This window comes from Colletes gigas, unplaced genomic scaffold (assembly GCF_013123115.1).
Source record: "Colletes gigas isolate AHSC1104 unplaced genomic scaffold, ASM1312311v1 Colletes_gigas_Sc00011, whole genome shotgun sequence".
Lineage (NCBI taxonomy): Eukaryota > Metazoa > Arthropoda > Insecta > Hymenoptera > Colletidae > Colletes > Colletes gigas.
Genome location: NW_025106640.1, coordinates 8,850,181 through 8,861,495, shown reverse-complemented (window position 1 = coordinate 8,861,495; position 11,315 = coordinate 8,850,181).

The window sequence follows — 11,315 nt, the reverse complement described above, 5'->3', positions numbered from 1 at the left end:
ACACCGAAACAGGTGAAACCCGTACACCTGAGTCGGTTTCACCAGTTAACACTTGTCTTGCTCTAACGAACAGTTAAACGGGCCCCGCAATCGCTATTGCCTGGGTTCTATTATCGCAATTTCACCGCGCCCGTGAAAAGAAATCTCGTCGAACCGTAGGTCGTACGATTTTCATTATTTTTACTTGAAAAAAATCCTGCGCATGCTCGAAGCGTAGGCGAATGTATCTGCAGAATCCCAATACGAAACAGTCTTCGGTTTCCCTTTTAAAAAATAACACAGTGCCCTAAAGGTTCCGTACCGAAATGGCCTCTTAACTCTAGCCTGATTCGAATCTCATTTCAGAGAAGCTCTGTCGCGTCTGTCGATCGATTGCCAAAAATCTCGTTTTTCCCCCAAGACGGAAACAGGTACAAAGCAGCAGTAGCCAGCGGCAGCAGGTTTTCACTTTTAACGGTTCCTCAGGGGGGGTGAGCTCGCTGCATTGTGAAGTAGGTATAAAAATGCATTCATTTGCATACAGGCTGTTACCATGCCGCGCACGCGTTCTTGTCCCGTAACACGCACTTTTTCACGCGCGTTCACGTACTTTCGATTCTACCTTTGGCCGCGCACTCGCGTACGCACCAGCGCGTTTCGTACCGCACACAGTCTCGCGAGCCTATCGACATTTACACGCACACGGTCATGTAAAACAGCATGGGCACCTGCCCATATGGTGGAAGCCGCCGGTAGCGTGCTTTCCATCTGGTCTTGCAAAGCACGAGAACTCGGTGTCGAAGCACCGTCAACGAGACGATCGCTATCTAAGCTTATTTCACCCGTCTTCCTTCTTTAACGTATTCTATTCTTTACGCGACCCTTTTCTCCGCCATCCACTTCCCAGCGCGCACCACCGAGCGTTAAACAGCTTTCGGCGCCACTGACAGCGTGAGAAAAATGTTATGCAATCTGTAACGAATTAACAAGTTCGTACAAATGGACGTTCTTTTGCGGTCGAAATTTCGCAAAGGGCCACCGCAAAATGCCCGCCGCGAAATTAGCTAAAGCTTCCCGCCGCGGCTTTGAAACTACCCCGAGAAACATTTACAACCCTGGCGATGATACATCTTCTTTAAAAAATTGTATTGGGAATTGGAAAGACGCTTCTCGTCGCTCGAGTGATTGCAAGTCACAGCGATCCCTCGCTGGCTTGCTTTTTGTAATTTATTTATTTAGTTAGCGTACGGGATGTACCCATTTGCGTACATATTTGCAGTGTGCGAAGTCGGAGTTTTTAATGACCCCTTAAAACGTTTTAAGCGTTCGTATCAGCAAGCGGAAACTACGGTTCTTTGCGTAACGGCTGCGATTTTTGTCACCAGAAATGGGTTTCGAGTGTCGCGACAAAGTAGTCGAGCAAACTGCACCTGCGATCGCGCGTATCCTACTTGCTTTCCGGTTCGGTTCTCGAGGCGACAGTTTCGGTTTAACTATTTGCATGGCGCAACGCTAGACGTATGGTAACTCGCCCCTTGTTTATCGATACACCATGCATTGTATCGACTCATTTTTATTTAACCGGTCGGGATTCAGTTGATTAGAGAACAAACGTACCTTGGCGCCCATAATAAGCGCAGCTGAAGGGTCCTGGTGGCGTAATTACCGGTCAACGATAAATCCCGAGTGCGTGCTACAGCGCGCTTAGAAAGGGGACTCGTGGTCCACCTGTGAGCGCGTTATCGTTTCATCTAAACGATTTCCAGTGTACGCATCCGACAAATGGTCAGCGTAGATGAGAGACTCTCATTATTCGGAGCCCGCGTGCTTTGCGAGTAGAAACAAGTGCACGAAGGGAACGTTTAAGTGCACTCTCGATTCACTCCAGGTCGCTTTAAAGTTATTCGACCGATTCTCAGCCGCTGACGAGCATTTCAGATGCCTTTTTCGAAGAGCGAGATACTGTAAAATAGTCGTATACCAATTCTTTATAGACCGTGCTTTAAAACTACAATCGTTATAGAGGGTTAAGTATGGGTGAGAATTGAATAAACGCGTCCTATAAATGATTCGAGGCTGTAGAAATTTGGGTGGTAAACGAAAGTCCGAAATGTTCGACCCTCGGCGAGGTGTTTACATCCCGTGGATCGCGTGACAAGTGCAAAACGACGACGTTAAATTGTTCCAGTCCCTTTTGGTTCGTGCGAGTCGAATAGGACGCGGTCCATATCTGTCGCTTTTATGGCTTGTAAAATATCTGTGCCGACGAATACACGATACGCGTCGGGCTTGTGTTCCGAATATAAAAAGGGGGGCTGTTCCGGTCCCCTCGATCGGGTTTAATCCATTTCGGTGCTCCCTTGCGTACCAGGTACGCAGACCCCGCGAAGAACACAGGAGACAGGATCGAGCGGAGTCCTCCAACCGAGGAAAGGAATAAAATGGAGCGACGGTTGAAAATCTTAACATGCTTGCAAGCATAGCAAGACCCCTCCTTTTCGCGTAATGTATGCTGCGAGAGCTGTTTTTAACGACTTCAACGAGGAACGTTCCAAGAGGATGGGAATTAACCGAACACATCCCCCCTCGTTCCCCTCGCTATCGCCGATCGGAACAAGCCAATGAATATTTTCCCCCCGAACCCCTTCCAACGATCAAATGTTTCATTCTCTTCGAGCCTAACCCAAATAGCAAGCTTTGTAATATTGCAAGCGTAATGTCATTCTTTTTAACGAAATATGGAAAAGGATACCCTGGACAGGAAGGTCAAGCTCCACAATAATTTCTACGAAGCTAAATTTGTCAAGCAAAGATTGCAAATGGTCGTCTAGACGTGACACCGGTCGGGGATTGGAATTTGTCGCTGTCAGCGCGATTAATTCGCGTGAAACGCGCGACAGAGGCATCGCGAAAACCGCCGATACAATGCGATTATTCACGGCTCGGAGACAAGAAAGAAGAAACCATTAACGGTCCCGATTTGCCTCCTCGAGGGTTGCTTCCTCGGCTAACCCCGAAGAAAACAAGAATCGCCACGAAACTTGGCACGAGTTTCGCCCGGTCCAGCCCCCTTCCACGCATGAAGGGAGATCCACGGACGAGAGACGATCCGCATCGTTCTTGCGAACTGAATCGTGCCTTGATCGGTTCAAAGGAACCGTGCAGACTTCTTGCGAGCATAGAAAAACAAAATGAAAGAAGGATCGTTGTAGAAAAAGAGCAGGTGATCGCTGCGCGATCCCCCGAAATCTCTGGAAGATCCACCGATGGATTGCGTTTTCAAAGATCTCTTGGCTAAATAATAAAATGGCTCGATTGAATAAATAAACGGTACGAGCTTCGGTGGAAAATAAAACATCTGGATGCCGAGGAAGCTTTCTTGGAGCTGACGCGCGAAGAGATAAGAGATGACATCGCCGCGGAGCTGTGAGTTTCTTAAGATGATATTCGGTGGTCTCTGGCGGTGGAAAGAGGTGGTCGCAGGTGAGCACTTCGTACCTAATCCCCTTTGAAAACGTCGTGGTGAACACACGCGAGCAAAGGTTACACGCACGAGAAGAAGTGTACGGTCTGTGTACGGTCCCTAAAAATAGTCTATTCAAGTTGGCGAACCCGGTCCCCTCTCGCCCAGCCCCCTTGGCCGTCGTTTCTTCGGGTTCCTTCCGCGCTCTCCTCGCGGCCAGGCTCGGAGACTCGGTTCTGATTTATATTGGATTGACCCCGGGCACACCTTTCGCTGGTGGCGTTTCTCTCGAAATGGTCCCGTGTCTCCGTCGAGTACGAGGAACCGAGGGGCGAAAAACGGCCAAGGGCGAGACGAGCGAACGCCCGGTCGGTAAAGGAAAGACGACCGAAAACCTGGAACCCACCGGAGGGGTGGGATTTCACAAGAGAGCCAGTCGAGGGACAATCAAACGCGCATTCACGGGGTTTGGCTCGGTTTTCGGCGATAGAGCGAGACGGACGGATCGAACCGGAGCTGGGGAGGTCAAAGAATCGGAGCAGGGACAGGAAGCGGAGGAAACGCGTCCCGAAGACAGACTTTCGAGCCCGCGCTATTTGGAGCACACCTGTCCACCGGTTTTCTCCGTCCCTCTTTCCTATTCCCATGTTCCCCTCGACCTCGCGATCGCGATCCTCTTGTCGCTGAAACGTACTTTTCGGCGGGGGTGCAGAAACTAACAACGCAATTCGCTAATAGAAAACGCAAAATCTTCAATCCTTCGAACCAAATAATCTTCCAGCACCTGTACACGAACATAGTGTTTCCATCGATCGAGGAACCGAGTCGTCGTTAACTAGCATTATTTTCTGCTAAACTAATTCTAAAGTGGAACCGATTTATAGGTTTCCCGGTTAAGTAGTTTTCGAAGCCGAGGCTATAGACGGTAACTTTAGATCGATAACGCTTTCGAGCTACTTCCGTTACTCTAAATAATACATAGTTTGATACGTGTCGTTCTACAACGCCAATATAGCTTGGAGTAAATAATTCAATCTAAATTACGATATCGTTGCTCGAAGCACAATGGTTCGGTGTTTGCAAAACGCTAAAGATCCCGTTCGACGACAGTCAACAGTCACAAAGTCCAAGTTTCCCTTTCATCCCGAAGTCTGGGAATCGGTTAAAAGGGAACGAGTCCCGGCCCCAACGCGAATAATCGAAACGCAAATGACCGTCAAAGGGGTATGGAATAGCTGGAAGACCGATTGTAATTAAACTGGAAATTTGCGAATTGCAAAGGAAATCGGGGGCACGTTTCAGGGTGGCTGACACCCTTTCCCGACGGGCCGAGGCAGGGTGCGGACATTCAGGACGCGCCTCGAAAATAAGACAGGAACAATGGAGCGAAACGAGTCCTGGCGAACAAACGCCTGGCCATTTAAATGAAGGGATCCCCGAGAAAAGGTTCCACGAGCTGGACCTACGGGGTCCTTGGAACTTCGACAGGAAAGTTTGTATAGGACCCACGGGCCTCAGACTTTGCTGGCTCCTTCGTTACGAGTCCCTTTCAGTTTTTTCTACCCCTCCCCCCCTACTTCTTCTTATCCGTTTCTTTTTCTGCCTCCTTTCCCGATTCTCTTTCGTTTACCCTTCTTTGACAGATGTACCGGGAGCCACGCGCGTTCACGGTCCTTTTCTCTTCGCCGTCGTTTTACCAACGAAAGACCCGTGTGCTACAGGATCCGCGGTGCCTCGCAATTAGACGAACTTCTAACGTCGCTTTTAAGAGAGCACTTGGCTTTGTTCGGTCAACAACCAAATTCTTCGCGCCGTTTCGAGATAAGCCCCGACCCTCGCCTTGTTCGCGTTTTCCTTACCTACTCCGCGCCAAGGTCGCATCGTTCTCTGCTCCTACGCTTCGATGATCTTGCAAATTCGCTGGACTTTTAACTTTCGCGGTCCTCTTCCCGATAACGTATCGAATACGTTAGGAAATCGCGTTGTAGGAGAATTTTTAGGAGAAATTCCCCTGATTTCAACAATCATTAGAGATCGTCGAGCCATTAGGGACCCGAATGCTTTTTCCCTGGCGTTTTCTCCATTTTTCCACGGCTATAGAAGCCGATCGATCGCGGAGAAATAAACGAATACACGAGAAACTTGATAACGATTGAGACATAAAGGTTCGTGCAATCGGAAACGATAATAATCGGACGGTAGACGGTAAAGGATACCTATCGATCCGAGCCATTAATAATTCAGGGCTGATATCCGTGCGGTTACCGAAGAGTGCCTTCGATTGATTCCAAGGTGGATGGTCGCTCTAATGCCGATACGCCCGGGAATAGCGTTACAGCCAAGAGCTGATTAACCCCTTGCATTACGATTTATTTTCGAGCGAACTTGCTTACTCGGTTTATTAAATTTCCATTTTTGGGCAGCGAATTATACGGCTGCATCGTTCGAAAATAATACCTTCAAGACGATAAAAACAATTACCATTCTCATCGCTGACTCGAATCGTACCATTCGATTACTGTTGAAAGCTTATGTTTCGAAGAACCAACGAAAGACGATGGAAAAGTACAGCTCGGAACGGTCCAAAGGACGAAAACGTCGAGCCTGGTCCTCCGGGTTCGCCCAAGTTCCCGAAACCGGTCGGTATAAAATGTATACTCACTGTGTGTCCTTGAGGATAAACGCGATTCGGCTAATACATCCAAAATTAGCACCGATTGTCAGTCACTATTTCGATCACAGATTTCGATGCACATAATCCGCGGTGGCGAACACACTGGCGGGAAGAAACGAAACGGTTCGCGATAGAACGCAACGAAAGGTGCAGGAACACGGCACGGAGAGGTGTCGGGAACGTGAGCACTTCAAAGGCTGGCTCTCTACTGACGTGGTGGGGTGAGAACGTGGGCCTTATGTAGGAAAGGGTCCCTAGGTGAGGCTACGAAACAAGAGAGACCGGCTCTATACTGTCTGTACTATACCTGTATCCCCACTCCCGAGAACCACAGTGACCTGACCACGGCAGCCACTCCACTCGCCCCAGGTGGACGGGTCCCTGGACTCCGCGACTCGAAGGCACTGGTGGGTGTCTCGAGATTGCGGACGATTGGAATGTTAGGTACCGATAACGGAACGACCACCGGAGATCCTTCCGATAAGGCCCTCCGGACAGATTATTGTCTCTATCTTCAATGGAGGAGCCTGTTACAGCGATCTCTCGTTAACGTTACCGAGGGATTACTGTTTGTTGAAACAAATTAACTCTAGAGTTATAGAGAGCACTGATCATAAGAAAATTGTTATCCCCCTCAACACAGTTTGAAATTACCATCTTGCAAAATAACAAAGACGTAGATTCAGTCGTTTCCGTCTCTATAGAGCTCCGATGTCGCAATCTCGATCAACCGTGTCGCGTGTTCAACGATACGTAGCAACCGAAATAATCGAGTTTTCGAGTGGGCAGCTAGATTAAGATCGGAATGTTTTCCCAACGAGAAAACAACTCCGGTGCACGTTGCCAGTCGCCAACGTCGCGCTAAATAGTTAAAGTGCATTTGTACTCGTGCAAGAGAAAGTCGGGACACCGAGGGACCAACTGCCTACGTAGTATAGTCGGTTAGATCTGTTTACAAAAGTTACATCGAACCCACGTCAGGCCGGTCTTTCGCGTGATTTCTAATCTCACGGTTGTTTCCTCTATGGAAGACCTTAAAGGTTCGATCCCTCGACGTCCAGGTAAAGCATACATCTTTCAGAGGCCTGTCCTTCCGCGTTAAAGGCCTCCTCTGGTCGAGGCGTACCACAAATGTGCACGATGGACTTCGGTTCCAATATCGATGGCACACTTTTCATTCAGAGTGAAATAAAACGAAAACCTTAAACGTCAATCGTTAACGCTAGATTTAGTCAGATTCCATATTTAAGAAAATTGTTGGCAATTTCAATGTTTTCTATCGAATCCTCCAATTCTTCTTACGGATCTTTCTATAAAGTTATCCACTTCAAAAACTAGAGAGAATTTTTGTTGGTAAGATCTCACGACGTACGCTTGAATAAATGTTATTAAATTCCACAACCTGGAATCTAACAGGGTTTTAATAAGCTAAAAGAAGTAACCGCGTCCTTCGGGCGAATAGGTCTCTGTGCAAGGACTGGATTCTTTTGTGCACTCCCCCGCACGCGCCAAGAAAGAACTCGGGTCTCCTTTCTCTCCTCTCTCCCTTAAAACGCATACGCACAAGGTCCAATTACTCGGGCCGATTCGACGTATTCTTCGAGTCCGAGCTCCTCGATCTCGAACCTCTCGACAGATTCGTTCGGCATCCTCCTGACAGCTGGTGGTCTCTTCACCCAAAAATCGACGCTCGTATCGCAGGGAAGACCTCCTTTCCCGTGTCCTTATATAAATATAAGAAAAAGATTAAAAGTCTGAGGATTCGCGAGCGGAGCGCACAAAAGTCGAGGAACGTTGAGGAACCGTTTCATGGTTTTGTAGATGCGGGACAGCTGCGCTGGTGGGTGAGATCGTACGAGAAAGGATATATCGAGCAGAGATCCTTGTCCCGGGGAGAATAAAGCGGTTTCATTATTACTGGCGAATTTCGATGCGAACACAAGGCCCCGCATGTCCTCGGTCATAATTAGAGGCGGCCCGTTTCGCGTGTTCTTAAACGCAACGCGTACCCGCACCGAACCCCCCCTCCCAGACAAAGAAATCCAAGACAAGGGAACTCTTGACTCGTAATTAAAACCGAGTCAATGGTTCCGAGCGAGAAACGAACGGGGGCGCGATGACCCTAACTCAAATAATGGACCCTTTCGAAAGGAGCTCTCTCTCTCTCTCTCTCTCTCTCTCTCTCTCTTTAACGCGTTCGAATTATGCTCGAGTATAAGTGTACTCGCATTAAAAATCCTAAATGTAAACGATTTTGAAGATTAAATCACATTCTGTGGCAAAGAGTTCAGTTAATGGTACTGATCTACAATTTATTTAAAAACCCAACATAATTTCTAATTGTAAAGCGTTTCAACGACTTCAACGACTTCGTTGCTGTTATTCGAAACGAAAAGGGGAAAGAAAGGGAGCTCGTTTCGAACGTGACGCCATGTTGAAAGAAAAAACCGCAAAAGGGCACACGTACCAACGAATCACCCCAGTTTTCCTCGAGTTTTTCCGAAACGGGACCGGGAGGGAACGTTCGCCAAATTAGAGCGTGATTCGATTGTTCGGATTCGCGGGCCTGGAAACATGTAGACGGTAGATTTTTTTCAACATCGACTACGAAGGGAGAAGCTCCTCTTATTTTCTTCGTTCCTCTCGCTCTGCCCTTCGCGATTCAAGTTTTCGAGTTCCCACGTCTGTCACGGCCCCACAAGGCGACACGTCGCCCTTTGTCGAGAGATTTTTGCAAAATATGATCAAAATACGTTCTTGTTTGCCTTTCTCGTTAACGAAACAGTCGCTCAGGATCAGGGTTCTTCGAGCTTATCCACGAAGACCGATCCAATCCACCCCTGTATCCGGGAACAAGGTGAAACTTTGATCGACATCTATATAAAGAATTTCTGTCCATAAAGCGCACATAAATTTTTGAATCAAGGTTTGGATCGAGCAGCGGTGGCTCAATCTTTCTCAATTTCACATCGACAACTGGCACGGGTCCAGAATTACGAAAAATGAGTTCGTTAATTATTATTTATAATGACAAGGAATCGTAAATGTAGCTTTAATCTCTGGGAAATCATGGACTTGTTCAAAATTATTTAATTTCTTTAGACGTTTAGAAACGAATGACGCGTGCGGCTTTCGAGTCGCCAAAGCGCCTAGGGAAAATCGAGGATAATTAATAAAGCAACTGTGGGGAATAATAAACGCGGTAGCTGTGCCAAGCAAAAACAAAAGCAGCTGCGCTAAAGAATTAATAGCGTGTACGTTGATTATTCCTATCGATCGCTAGACGAAGGGAATTGGGGGGTTGTTCACATGGTGTCCCTGAAAGTTACACGTAGTCATCGGGTAATTCCCGAAGACAGCAGAGTTTCCTGGGTCGTTTCCCGTAAAATTAGTCCTCTAGATTGACTTTGAAAGGATCCTTTGGCTCGCAACCCTTTCGTCAACGGGGTTTAGACTCTCGAGGAACGTGAAAAGCCCGAAGAGGGGTCGATAGTATCTTCGAGCCTGGGACATTATTTAAAAACAAGCCCTACGAACGATCTCTCGAGAAACCCTATCGCTTCTGTGGCCAACCAAAACGTACGAAACCATTTCGTCGACAAATTTCTTTTCTGAAATTAGGGTCTGCGGACATTAAAGGGGTCCATGAAACGGCTCGACTATCCCTTTCGACTATCGGGTACAGCCTCCGTGATTGACCGGAAAACGAATCCTCGATTCTTAGATCGAATTTGTGAGATAATTCTCGAAAGTTATGGAGACGCAGCGACGCTTTACTAATGGCCATAAATCTCTAGTGTTCGCGAAGCTGAAAAAATAGTACTCGAAACTCTTGTTTCTTTTATCAAATATGATTTTATAGCCTCGGTGTCCCCTGCAGAATAGTTGTTCTATCAAACGTATTTAAATAACGAATCGAAAGGGAAAAGAGCACAGTGGTATTTGTCTCGATCGAGAGATTAGAATTCCATGCATGGAGGTGTTTCATCCACCTTATCGGACATATCGATCGCGGTTGGGGGTCGTGCGTACTTGTAAAACGTGTCGCGTAATCGCTCGAGGGGCTTACTTTTGAAAAGAAACGTCGACGTTTTGCGGTAAAGCGATCGCAACCCTTTCAACGAGCAAGTACCAACTTTTGCGCGGCGAACAATGGACACGAGTCGTTGACCCCTCCCTCTTAAACAATCAGCTATGAATGCCCCTATGGATTATCGTCTAGCGTTCGAAATAACGCGAGGAGAAATTTGTACAGTGACAAAAAGGGATCCTGATTTCGAAACATAATTTTGGATCAATTTTAATCCTTCGGGACAAAAGATGGAAACGATTTTAATACTTTAACTGCCGCGTCATCCATCTATGAATGACAGGATTTTTACGAAGGAACGAAAATAAGTACTGAGACGAGATCAAAGCTATATAGTTTACGATTGTCGAAGCTCGTACTTCCGTACCAATGGCGGAGCGAATAAATTAGTAACAAGTTTAATTCGGTTAGCGAGTCCGAGCCCTCGATCGAAGCTGATTGCACGGTTTCGTGAAATGTTTATGTAATTAGACGACGGCGTGCATAGATTAGGGATCGATCGGCATTGCCGCAGCCCCGACAGATTAACGGGGTTAATACTGGAACGAGGCATGAATCAGGATTACCACCTGCCAGGATTTATGACCGTGCTCATTGTACCGTCACGCGTTACTTTTTGGTCAGGAGGAAGGAATCGTATCCGCGTATGAATATGCAATTTCATCGACGGCTGCTCGCATATCGATCCGAGTTACGCACGGAACGCGTTTCTACGCCACGAAACACAAACGATCGTACATTTTACACATCTATCTCCGACTTTCTGAAACGAAAGCTACGAAAGACAATCGGACGCCCGTTTTTCGATGACGTTATAGGCTGCATCGAGAAAGCAAAGATAGCGTGGGAGTCACGAATAATTGAAAAATTGATGGCAAAGGAACGCGACGACCGACAGAGCTTCGATAAACGCGTGTCAAGTACGGAAGAGTTCCTCGTTGCAGCGGCGGACAGCAGCGATAAAGCGTGTCAATAATTCCGTGGACTTGGGGAAAACGGTGCAAGATATCGAGAAGCAGACGCCAGAGAAGAATATAAACATGTCACGGTGATGACGAGGAAATCGTGGAAAAAAAGAGGCGCGGAGATATTTATTAGAAGCTACAGAG